The sequence below is a fragment of the Pelophylax lessonae genome (assembly GCF_965119305.1).
Source record: "Pelophylax lessonae genome assembly, chromosome: 4".
NCBI lineage: Eukaryota > Metazoa > Chordata > Amphibia > Anura > Ranidae > Pelophylax > Pelophylax lessonae.
This window is the reverse complement of record NC_138771.1, coordinates 76,744,076-76,757,949: the sequence shown is the minus strand read 5'-3', so window position 1 is coordinate 76,757,949 and position 13,874 is coordinate 76,744,076.

Here is a 13,874-nt window from a genome sequence, read left to right as displayed (position 1 = left end):
ACGGTTAATGGTTCTGGAAATCATTACACCCATAGACCTGCTCTGGACATAAAGGAGGTCAGGAAACGCCCACTGCTGGAATGTGGGAAAGCAGTGGAGCAGAGTATAGGGCTTTCTCCTCCCCCCCTGGCCAAATGAGCAGTTGACCCATGCAGTCCTATGCAGTGCAGACACAGCCTCACTGCATGGGAAAACGTTTTTTTTTTTTCTTTTTGCCCAGATTTGAGCTTTAAGGAAAACTATTTTACCTATTTGTTTCTTTATTGATATTCAAATCTCATAGAGTTTATATTCTTTGTAATATGAATATTTAATAAACCAGCTCAAGATTTCCTTTATGAAATTTGTACTTTAACCACTTCAGCCCTGGAAGGTTTACCCCCCTTCATGACAGGCCATTTCTTGCGATATGGCATTTTAACTGACAATTGTGTGGTTGTGTAACGCTGTCCCCAAATAAAATGTATGTCCTTTTTTCCCCCACAAATAGAGCTTTCTTTTGGTAGTATTTGATAACCTCTGTGTTTTTTATTTTTTTGCGCTATAAACCAAAAAAAGACCGACAATTTTGAAAAAAAAAGAAAACAATATTTTGTACTTTTTGCTATAAAACATATAAAAAAATGTAACAAATCAAATTTCTTCCTCAATTTAGGCAAATATGTATTCTGTTACATGTTTTTGGTAAAAAAAAAAAAAAAAATCTCAATTAGCGTATGTTGATTGGTTTGCGCAAAAGTTATTGCATCTACAAACTATAGGATTTATGGAATGTTTTAATACATTTTTTTTTTTTTACTAGTATTGACAGTGATCAGTGATTTTTAGTGGGACTGTGACATTGTGGTGGACAAATCTCACACTAACTGACACTTTTTGGGGACCAGTGACACTAATACAGTGATCAGTGCTAAAGAAAAATGCGCTGTCACTGTACTAATGAGTGCTTGCTAACTGCGTGGGGGATGCTTTGACTGGGGGAGGACAGAGATCCGTGTACAAGATCTCCATCTTCCCCTCTGACAGAATGGCGATCTGCCTTGTTTACATAGGCAGACTGCCATTCTGCCTTTCTCACGAACGATCGCGGAGTACCGGTACCCGCTGATTGGCTCCCACTGTGTCTAATCAAAGCGGAAGCGGGTCGTTGGCAGTGCGCGTGCCCCAAACCCAGTGCAGGAAATGACACACAGGTACGTCGTTTCGCCACGGAGGACCGTCCTGCTGCGTGGGGCGGTCCAGAACTGCTTAATTGGGTACTGTGTACCATGATTTAAACTGCATTTTTCTTACTGTGGGATCAACTTTTTTACCACCATTTTACACCAATGAAAAAAGTGTGTAAAAAAAAAAAGAAATGCATGATAGTGTTAAATAACTGATCCCTGTAGCTGCCTACATTGCACTTAGCTATGGACTTCTGATTTTTGACACTGTTAGGCCTCATGCACACGGTCAACGCTCCAAATTTGCTGGATATTTTCTGCAATAAATTGGCAGAAAAATGTCTCTAATGCCGTGTATGTATGTGCTGACACATGGTATTAATACATGTATGTATGAGCGTACACGCGTGTATTGTGCTCAGCATAAATGTGTTCTAAATTTACCTTTGCTGACTTTACTTCTTGTCTGGGGTCAATTTTCATTTCCAATAATTTTTATTGAGTTTTTTTTTTTTCAAATCAAATCAAACAGGAACAAATTAAACAGAGTCAAACAGTACAACAATACAATTCACAAGAAAGAATATGAAGCACATGGAGCTCATGAGAGGAAAATCATGTAAAGGAGTACACATCAAAATCAGTTTCAGAAGGTTAACCATGAAAACCATACCCCACCCATAGTTTGCCACAAAGCTCAGAGTGCCCGGTCACCAACATGACGATCTGCGCCCAGGCACCTCAGAAAGGTGCGTGCCGCCCCTCCCCCCACCTGACCTCAATCACTTCAGGGTCATAGGGCAGAAGGGTGAACGCCACAGCCGGAGCTACCGTGGGGTGAGCAACCCCTGACCCCAACATGGCTAAATCACAAAGTCATAACAAATCTGGAAGACGACAAAAAAGGAAAGTAAGAGAGAGAAGATATAGCAGAGAAGAAAGAGAGAAGTAGAGATAGAAGTGTAGGAGTGAGTACCCCTATTCAAGCCTTGCTATGTTAAGGGGGCTCAGGCACATCCAGACTATAATGGAGCAGAAAGATATTGGATCCAAGGTTCCCATGTTTTGTCAAATTGAGGTCGTCTATCTAAGAGAGTAGCCGAGAGGCGTTCGTTAATCATAATCCAGGTAAGTTAATGTTTTTACGAGCTCAAATGGGATGGTCGGGGACCTCCAAGACCTAGCCACAGCTAGTCTAGCCGCTGTGAATATAAACCCTACCAGTTTCCTGGCCCTACACGGGACCTTCACCGAAGAATGCCATCGTAGGGCTTGTTCGGGGGATTTAGGTAGATTGACTTGTGTGAGGGATTGGGGTCAATTTTCAAACACCTTCCACATAAAGGTCTGGCAAGGAAGCTAAACAAAACTATATGCTGTGCACTGGTAAAACACAGTGTGTCCATGAATCCATCAAACTTAAATAATAGGACAAACAATAAAACTTGCTTCCAAAAAAAAAAAACCATGAAGAACTATTTAATAGTGTGGTTATAGGTCAAAACATACACAGTCATAATAGCAGACCACAATCAGGTGTAAAGGAGGTCACTCACTTCCCAGCCTCTGTACAGCCAGATGATGGGAGGTATGTAGGCACATATCAGCTGGGAAATCCAAAGCGACCCGATTGGGACTTGGCCACCAGTGTCATGCGAGGATACCGATCCTTGCTCTGGTATATGGACAAGTAGAATTCCACCAAAAGGATGGCCGCTCGAGGAATCCACAGAACCTGGAAGTGGTGTAAATGGGGCTGGAGGGATGATGTCACCACACTGGCAGCTATGTCAGAGTGGGAGTGGATCAGATGCGCTTTCTCACCAACTGGATGACGCGTTTTAGAGCTCCAGGCTTTCTTATTAAATCTAGGCATTCCCAGCTGATATGTGCCTATAACATCATCATAGGCGCTGAGTTCCATCTGGCTGTACAGAGGCTGGGAGGTGACCTCCTTTACACATGACTGTGGTCTGCTAATATGACTGTGTATGTTTTTACCTATAACCACACTATTAAATAGTTTTTCATATTTTTTGGAAGCAGGTTTTATTTATTATCCTTCTATTCAAGTTTTATGGATTCATGGACACCCTGTGTTTTACCAGTGCACAGCATATAGTTTTGTTTAGGTTGATCCTTTCCATTTCTCCGGTAGACTGTTTGCAACATGGCACTGGGTGAACTGGACTCATATTACCAGGGCTTTTTTTCTCAGAGAATGGGTGCAGGAACTCCTCCCTTTCGAATCACCCCTTGACTCCACCCCTATCCACCTCCGAGCACCTTTCATTTGTTCCACCCCTTACCCACCCCCTAGTCTACCCCTTTTAGTGAAAAGTATAATTTTGTGGTGCCAAGTATTTTGCATGGCATTTGTTACAATAGACCCTCCAGCAGTCAGAATTGGTAGATCCCTCCCAGCAATGGTTGACCACCCCCCCAGCAACATAAGATCCACCACTCAGCCACAATAGATTCCCCACGAGCAACAGAAAACCACCCTAGCAACAATAGACCCTCTTCCTCCACAAAAATAGATCCCCTGCAGCAACAATAGTTTCCCCAGCATCAATAGACCCTCCAGCACATACCAGCACCTCTTGCCATTACATGCATGTAGTTCTGGAGGTGCCGGAACTGCGTTCCCCCACATTCCTGCTAAAAAAAAGCCCTGCATATTACTATACCAACACCAGCCCACTTTATGGTTTAGTGCCCTTGGGCCGGTTTTTGTACAATTTTCCTTGGCAGGGAAACCACATTTTAGGCTGCATAATAAATAGTCATCATTTATAAGTAAAACTTATATAAACACAAACTGGTATAGGATTTTTAAAAGCAGCTCATAAACAGAACACATTTTCCAAATGAACTTTAAATATTGAAGAACCCCAGAGCACCGTGTCTTACATGGGCATCCTACCTATTGTTATGAGCTTGCAATCAATAGTTACAATACCTCCAGCTGAGATTTGTCTTCATGATGTCTTTTAATCACCCGGGAGCTGGTACTTATTATTTCTGCACTAATTAATTGCTTTATATTAACCAAATGTAATTATAAACTGTTCAATAGCTTGGAAAGACATATGCTTTAATGGAAACATCCTGTAATATACTGTATGTGTTAGGGGATATACTTGTCTCCAATATATGGCATATATGCCTAGTAAGTGATTTAAGTATATTATATTTTTAGTAACATAGCTGCCTGAGATATAGGGTAATAGCAAAAAATGGCGCACAGAAAACTGTGCTAATACCCCTAATGGACTAAATATTGTAGCCCATATGGATATAAGTATAAAATTAACAATTTTATTCAATAAACAACAGATATAAACATCAATACATAGATCAAATATAAAAAATAACTGCGCTAAGCCTAAAAATAAAGCTGCAGCTGTAGTGGGAATCACTAAAATGGTATAAGAGTAAAAAGAACTGTGCTAAATTGAAACTGTTTGATGGTGAATCAGGCAATAAAATAAATCAGACAGTATGCTACAAAACAGTGGATAGTAATGTCACGCAGTACAAGTCCATGTATGGCAGTATATATCCCAAAAGAAGCAATGGTAAACGGATAGAAAGTGTCCGGTGTAGAAAAGGATCCTCCACCAAATCAATGTGTCCTCATCCACATCAAGTGCTGCATGCAAAGGGCTCACACCAGGCTTACCAGAACTCTAATGAGTGTAGGCATATAGCAAGGTTGTACATCAGTAGATCCGAACAGAAGACTGACACCTCATCACAGCTGATTCCGTAACCTCTATCGCATGGCAGGGAGCCTCACTATACACCAACACCATAAGACATCATGTGCACCAACACCATAAACCTCGAGTTCGTCCTCACACCAATCCTCCCAGAGGATATGTAAGAAAGGGGAGCAACAATGGTGTAGTATGCACAGACAGTTTATTCCCAAAAAAGGTTAAAAACACTCACATAGTATGTAGATTCAAAGCGCTTATATACAAATCGTTGCAAAGAACGCTGCCGCCTGACTTCCTGGTTCCTCGTGGTGACGTCAGCACGCCTTCACTACGCGTTTCGTCACAAATGACGTCTTCCTGGGGGACCCAGGAAGACGGGGTATTAGCACAGTTTTCTGTGCGATATTTTTTGCTATTTCGATTTCAGTGGACAGGACTTACCATATGTTGCATCCAATGTCCATGCCGCACCTTCCATTCAGTCATCCCGAGATATAGGATAATAAACTGCATATTGTCTTGCACAATATAAAGAAACTTTACCCAATTGCATACTGTATATGTATATATATATATATATATATATATATATATATATTTATATATATATATAGAGAGAGAGAGAGAAATAGAGAGAGAGAAAAGTCCACAGGGATTGCTGCACAATTCATTTTCTTTTATTGGAAAAAAAATCACAAGAAGTACATACCAGTACAATTGCAGAGTATTTAATCAAGTAACCCATTCAGGCTAGTGAGATGACGCCCTCCCTCAAACAGAAATACATCTATATATATATACTGTATATATATATATATATATATATTATCATATATATATATTGAGACGCCTGCCTTTACACACACATGAACTCTAATGGCATCCCAGTCTTATTCTGTAGCTTTCAATACTGAGTTGGCCCACCCTTTTCAGCTATGATCTTCTGGGAAGGCCGTCCAGAGGGTTTAGGAGTGTGTTTGACCATTCTTCTAGAAGCGCATTTGTGAGGTCAGGCACTGATGTTGAACGAGAAGGCCTGGCCTGCAGTCTCCCCTCTAAGTCATCCCAAAAGTGTTCTGTCAGGTTGAGGTCAGGACTCTCAGCAGGCCAGTCAAGTTCCTCCACCCCAAACTCGCTCAACCATGTCTTTATGGACCTTGCTTTGTGCACTGGTCCAAATTATTTAGTGGAGGGTGGATTATGGTGTGGGGTTGTTTTTCAGGTGTTGGGCTTGGCCCCCCTAATTCCAGTTGTGAGGTCGGGCACTGATTTTCGACGAGAAGGATTGGCTCGCAGTCTCGGCTCTAATTCATCCCAAAGGTGTTCTATCAGGTTGAGGTCAGGACTCTGTGTAGGCCAGTCAAGTTCCTCCACCCCAAACTTGCTCATCCATGTCTTTATGGACCTTGATTATGCACAAAGCAAGGTCCATAAAAACATGGATGAGCAAGTTTGTACATTATTTTGTACAACGTGTACATTTCTAGCGCTAGGTTCCCACTTCTGCGACCTGTTTTCTGCGTGTAGGCAGGCAATTATTTTAAATGCTCCCCCCACCCACAGAAACGCAGGGAAATAAGTCTTTAACCTCTTTGTAAATGGTGCCACAACTAGGCTCATGGTACTGCAGCACCATGTTGTTTAGTGTGTGGGAAAACATGCTGTGTTTGCCAATACGTGGTGATGCCATTAGGAATTAATGACAACTGTAAGGGATTAGCTCGGTGGCGGGTGTGGATGACCCCTTGGGGGGTGCGTTTTCCCAGAGAGGTAGCCGACAAGTGCTTGCAAACAAACAGTGTGGTTTATTAAATGGTGTTTTCTTCACCAGGCTGTATGCAGCAAAACATCCAAAATAAAATAAAACAGAAAATAAATCCTTGCCTCTGTGGGCGGCTACCTTCTCACAACTGGAACCTGCCTAAGTGTCTGTCTCCAACCTACCGTCGGGCAGACTTCCTTGTCCTACAGCGGACACTCAATAGTCCTTTTATAATAGCTTCACAGGGCAACACAGTCCTTTGTTTCTTTCACATCAACAGTTCGTCTTCTCACCTTTGAGACGTATTCACCCTTGGTTACCGTCCCGGGCACACATCACTCCGGGGGGTCTTCTCCCAGGCCCACACATCCTGTCGGGAGGCACACGCTGACTGTCCTCCTGCTCCCAGCCCACATGGCTTCAGGACACAGCTTCTGGAGGCAGCAGTCCTTCTCCCATGCTTACACGGCGTCGGGAGGTACACGTATGTCTGTCCTCCTCTTCCCAGCTCACACAGCGACAGGAGGCAGCACTCAATAGATTTTCTCTGGACAAATTATAGAGTCCTTGATCTCCTCATTCTGAACAGCTGAATGGTTTTCAACTTCCTGCTGGCTCTCTCTGCAGCCAACACCCTATAGTATCAGTGAACTTTCAAAGCAGGTGGGAATGTGTCTCCTCTCAGTGACTACATTCCCAGATTTACCTGACTTCCTGTCACATACCCCCCCCTCTTGTTTCAACCCTAGGGTTGGGACACATATTTCCAGGCACGCATGTGTCAGGCACTGCTGACTCACTGATAAGCCTCCTATTATCCTCAAGCTTCCGGATGAAACTGTTTTGTCATCTTCATTGACAGATTTCTCATAAATGCCACACAGTTTGTCTCTCATCTCATATACACATTCTTCAACTGCATTTTTGGCATCATTTTGCTCCTTCTCGTTTCTGTCATCTTCATTGACAGCTTTCTCATAAATGTCAGACAGCTTGTCCCTCATAACCGTCTGTCCAATCCACCATGGAGGACCGTGATCCATAGGCAACTCAATTGGGCTAGTCTTAATGTCTTCAACATTCTTAAGACGCCTCTCTCTGCAATCCATAAATGTTTTCCACAAAACTTTGAGAACCTTTGCTTCACTAAGCTTTGTTCCAAGTAGGGACTCTTGACATCCCTCTGTGACTTGAGTTGCCTCTCCATACATCTGTACACAATCATTGACTTTTTGTTGTAAAAGGGAATGATCTTCCTTCTTGAGCTTTGCTTGCTCTAAGATGCTGTGCAGAGGATTTTCCAATTGAGACAACAGGCTGTCACACATTTCTTCAAAGTGACCCCTGTTCCTTTTCCCAGAGATATCAATATCATTCACCAAACATTTCATATTCATAGGCAGATCGGAAGCATTTGCACTCATCAACTTCTTAAACTTTTCGCCCTCCTGAGCGAGTCGCAGTAAAGGCCTACTATTTGATTTGATATTCAGTTTATATTTCTTGCCAAACTCTTCACAGAAGTAGTCAACCAGAACATCATCAACTTTCCTTACACCAACATAGGGGTTAAAGGCAACAACACAGTTGAACCCAGCGATCTGGGTGGTATCCATTATAGACCTCCTCTCTGCATCAGTGAAGAAGCATGGAACTGCAACACATTCTTTTACAGGTTTCTTCAATGCACTTTCTGCTGAACTATTTGACCGCTCAAGGTCACCTAGTTCTTTTTCTCTATCTGAATTCCACATGGAATGCATCTCAAGATCACGATCAAACTTCTGCCACCCGTCTTTCACCAGTTCCATTTTGGAAACACTCCCTGAAAGGCACTTATTCATTTGCTTCACGTTTTCACCAACAGCCTTAGTTTTCCCCACTAGGTTTTCAGCCTGAACTGAGAAATCATCACATTTCTTACTCAGCTCCTTTGTTTGCTGAAGCTCTAATGATACATTTTCCAATGCTTGAAGTTTTTGAAGGAACGGTTTATTCCAAAGGGGTGATTCAAGCCACGTGTCATCACATTTCTGAGGCTCACTCAGGACAGACCCCAAAACACTGATCCTTTTAAAAACTGCATCAGGCACACTATCCCCTCTTTGGGACAGATCCTCTGTTGTCTGGAATTCCTCTTCCAGTTCCTGCAACGGAATCTTCATCTCTTCTACTTGCTGTTCTAAGGCTCGCTTAGACTTTTCTAGCTCCTGAACTCTTTTCACAACATCATCCTTGGAGCTGACCAATTCTTCCATTTCTGTACGCAGCTGTTTGTCAACACTTTCTAGTTCAGCCTTACACTCTAGAGCTTCCTCCAAAGAGCGAGCCAAGAACAGGGCTTTGCTCTCGTTATCACGCACCTCCGTTTCTGCACGGGCGCGTTCTTCTGCATATTTTGCAGACACAGTCTTCTCTTCACCAAGCATCTGATCAAACTTCTTTTTCACATCTTCAACACACTGTAATGAACCAACGCTTTCTTCCATGCGTTTTTTCATATCCGCTATCTGAGCTTGCAATGTTGCGACTTGCTCTGATAGGTTTTTCTTTGCTTCCGCCTCCTCTTTTAATTGTTCCAGGAAGCCATTTTTCTCATCTTCCATTTGTTTGAGCTTTGTGCTAAAACTCAGCCTTTGACACCTCTCTTCCTGTAAGAGTTCCTGCGTGTCTTGCAGCTGCGATTCCAAGATAGAAAAATCTTCCGCAATTTCTCTAGATTTGCTGTCTGCTTGAGAAAGCTGATTTGTAACATTGTCCAACTCAACCTGCAGTCGGTTTGCCTTCTCTGACAGCTTAGCACACAATCGGTCACCTTCTGACACCTTGACTTGCGATTCCAGAAGCTGTGCCTCTACTTTTTCCCTCTTATGTTCACAATCTTCTTTTCCCTGCATAAGAGCCTTCACCTCATTGGCTAGTTTCTGGGAATGAGACTGTAATTCTGCCACACAGGCTTCTTTCTCCTTTAACTGCTGCTGGAAACGTTGGGCTTCACCTTTCCAACTTTCACAGTCTGCACGTAATTCATCTACCACATTGCTCAAAGTGGTGAGCTCATACACAGTACTCAGTAATTTAGCCTCTCTTTCACTTTTCTCGTTGTCGCTGAGAGACAATGTCGTTTTCAGAGCGACATTCTGTTCCTGCGACTCCTGCAGGTCTATTTTTGTAACTACCAAACACTGAAGACTTTTTTCCAGCTGATTACGCAACTCCAACATATCAACCATACTTTGCTTCTGCAAAGTCTGAATTTCACTTTCCTTTTCCATGAGGATGGTATCTTTCTCCATTATAGTCTCTCTGCGTTTTTGCAACTCGACCAAAAGAAGAGCAGTGGATTCTTCCCACTGTGACACATGAGACTTGAGTAGTTCATTCGTTTCCTGCAAGTTTCTATGCTCCATTTTAAGCAATTCCAAGGCTTGTTCCTTTTCTTCCATTTTCCGTTGCAAGGCATCCAACTCAGCCCTGCACACATACTCGGTTTCCTCCAAACCGATGGCCTCCATTGGCTGCTGGCGTCTCTGTTTCCAGCCTGCCATGCTCTCTTGATGAGCCTTTTGTTGAGCTGCAAAGCTCCGCTGAAAATCCGCATTTGCCTGCTGTTGAGCTGCATTTGCCTGCTGTTGAGCTGTATTTGATATAATCAGTTGTTTCAACATCTCCTCCATTTTGAGTTTACTTTTCATCTGAGCACACTGCGTCTCCATAGCAGTTTCATCAGTGTTGCTAGGGACAACAACCTTCCTCTTTAGTAGACTCTCTTTAGGCATGGATGGGGCTGGTTCAGACGGTAACATCCCCTCCATCCATAGAATCCGGTCTCTCATTTCCTCTATCTTTGCATTCTTCAGGCGTTTTGAACGCCCCATCTTCAATAACTCCACAAACAAATTTTTCACAGTCCAGCAAAAAATTTTCAGACCACTGTCTCTTTAACACATGTAGTTTTTCTCTCTCTTGCAAGATCTCTTTTCCTGCACACACAGTTTGTGCAGTCACTTGCACCAGACACAACAAAGTTCATCAAATAATTTTGAGACCGCTGTCTCTTTAAAACACTTTTTTTTTTTCTGTCAGGATCTTCTCTCCTGCACACATAGATTGTGCAATCTCATGCACCAGATAAAGTTCATCAAACATTTGCACTTCCTTGCAGGGATCTTGCTGCTTCTGCCCACTGCATACCTCCACCATATGTAAGGGATTAGCTCGGTGGCGGGTGTGGATGACCCCTTGGGGGGTGCGTTTTCCCAGAGAGGTAGCCGACAAGTGCTTGCAAACAAACAGTGTGGTTTATTAAATGGTGTTTTCTTCACCAGGCTGTATGCAGCAAAACATCCAAAATAAAATAAAACAGAAAATAAATCCTTGCCTCTGTGGGCGGCTACCTTCTCACAACTGGAACCTGCCTAAGTGTCTGTCTCCAACCTACCGTCGGGCAGACTTCCTTGTCCTACAGCGGACACTCAATAGTCCTTTTATAATAGCTTCACAGGGCAACACAGTCCTTTGTTTCTTTCACATCAACAGTTCGTCTTCTCACCTTTGAGACGTATTCACCCTTGGTTACCGTCCCGGGCACACATCACTCCGGGGGGTCTTCTCCCAGGCCCACACATCCTGTCGGGAGGCACACGCTGACTGTCCTCCTGCTCCCAGCCCACATGGCTTCAGGACACAGCTTCTGGAGGCAGCAGTCCTTCTCCCATGCTTACACGGCGTCGGGAGGTACACGTATGTCTGTCCTCCTCTTCCCAGCTCACACAGCGACAGGAGGCAGCACTCAATAGATTTTCTCTGGACAAATTATAGAGTCCTTGATCTCCTCATTCTGAACAGCTGAATGGTTTTCAACTTCCTGCTGGCTCTCTCTGCAGCCAACACCCTATAGTATCAGTGAACTTTCAAAGCAGGTGGGAATGTGTCTCCTCTCAGTGACTACATTCCCAGATTTACCTGACTTCCTGTCACACAACCCACACACTGCTTAAGAGCAGCACATTTGCCTGCGGGTCAGGAATGCGCACAATTTTGCGCACATTTCCAACCTGCCATAATGTGAACCTAGCCTAAAATATCAACTGCATGTGACATGAGATACAGAGTTAATGTGTGTGTTTTTTCTGGTGAATTGACTTTAAAGTGGTTGTATAGTCAGAAGGTTTTTTATCTTATTGCATTCTATGCATTAGGATAAAAAGCCTTCTGTGGGCAGCAGCCACCCTCAGCCCCCCTAATACTTACCTGAGGTCCATTTAAATCCAACAATGTTGCAGGAATGTCTCAGCTGCCTAGGACTCCCCTACTTATTGGCTGAGAAAGCAAGGCAGCACCAATGGCTCCTGCTGCTGTTAATCAAAGTCAGTCAGCCAATGAGGAGAGAAAGGGGGCATCTGAATGGACACAGGGGGCTGTGGCTCGGCTTGGGTGCCCCCATAGCAAGCTTCTTGCTGTGGGGGCACTCAACATGAGCCAGAAGCACCGAAAAGGGACCAGAGAAGAGGAGGAGGATCCGGGCCACTCTGTGCAAAACCACTACACAGAACAGGTAAGTATAACATATTTTTTATTTTAAACTAAAAAAAAAAGAGACTTTACAAACACTTTAATATTTTAAATAATATTTATTGTGGTATTTAGCTCAATTTTGATATTTTTCTTGATGAATTGACTCTTTTATTGCTGCATGCCATATTTTTTTAAAAAAACCTCTTACCGCGAGTGTTCTTAAGAGACATAGGACAGCAGGACATCAGGTTCCACTTATAGATGAAATATGTAAAAATAGGATACAGCTGGCAACTCAGTTACATCCAGTTGGGGTTATATTTATTTAGTTTGAAGGTAAGTACAGCATAAGTATGCTTACATGTTTCGGCTGTGAGGCCTTAATCATAACATGTAAGTTGAGTCCCCGACTGTATCCTATTTTATACTCAGTTCCATGAGTGACGCTGGAGACACTATCAGCTTGGGCACCACTTGACATCCCAGTGAGAGCTTTGCTTTATTCTGTTATATGCCATAGTTGAAATATCACTTTTGGTCGGAGTTAGCCTTATTAATACTCAGTAATGAAGTTATAATATTAAAAGAGAAATATGGGAATTAGGAAAAATAAAGATTTATCCTCACCTAGGTGGATGAAGCATCAGTCCAATGCTGCATCTGTCCCTAAGACCAAGAACTGAGCGATCAAACACAGCTAATCGCTTGAATCTCAGTCCTCAGTGAGCAGAGAACTTGGTGACTGTCAGTCACCGGCTCTCTGCTCTGCCCCTCCAGTGCTCACTGGAGTATCAAGCTATGGAGGGGACGGGAGCTGCTGGCTCAGGCTCTTAGTGTGCTGAGAAGCTGAGTCAGCTGCAGGTCAGACATCTGGGTTGATCCCAAAGTTATTGTTGGGATCCCTGCAGATTCTGGACTGGAGATCCCTGCAGAGTCTGGAGTGACTTGAGCCAACATGGCTTTAGTAGAACGAAGTGCACTCCTGTGACCCCGCCCGCCCTACTTCTCCTTTAACTCCAAGTATTCACTGTCTATCATCCATGCATATGCTTTTAATTGGTTTGCTGGAAGCATATCAGTGTTTGTTTTTAAATAAATTGTAGTTTTCCACTTTGAAGCCTCTTTCACTATAGAGGTGACCCAACACTTAATGTCAGCATTTGATGTTAATGGAGCTTAGTCTTTGTCAAGAAAAAATACGTGTAGTAGTGTGGACTGGATGGTTTATCTTAGCAGGGATTAAAGGAAACCATCCAAATGTAAATGGTAGGCAAAGCACTAATGATAACCTCAGCACTACAGTCACATCTTCACCATCCATTCACAACATGGAGCCTGGGGCAGTGTGTTTTGAGAATGATAAGGTCACCACATTACAATCTGACCATACAATTATAGAGGTTGTAAATCCCCCCCCCCAAAAAAAGAAAAAAAAAACCCCTGTAAGACAAAGGCATAATGAGCTAGTATACATCGCATACTAGCTCATTATGAAATACTTACCTTAGAACGAAGCCCCCGCAGTGCCGCCCGCTCAGCAGGGACATGTTCAGCCATCCTGCTGTCTGGTTCATGTCCTCTGGCCATCTGATTGGCCAGAAGCACGATGACATCACTCCCGCACATGTGCGCAAGAGCCGCCGTTCACAGCACAGGGCTCTGAAGGAACGGCACTGGTGGCCGTTCCTTCAGAGCGCATGCGCT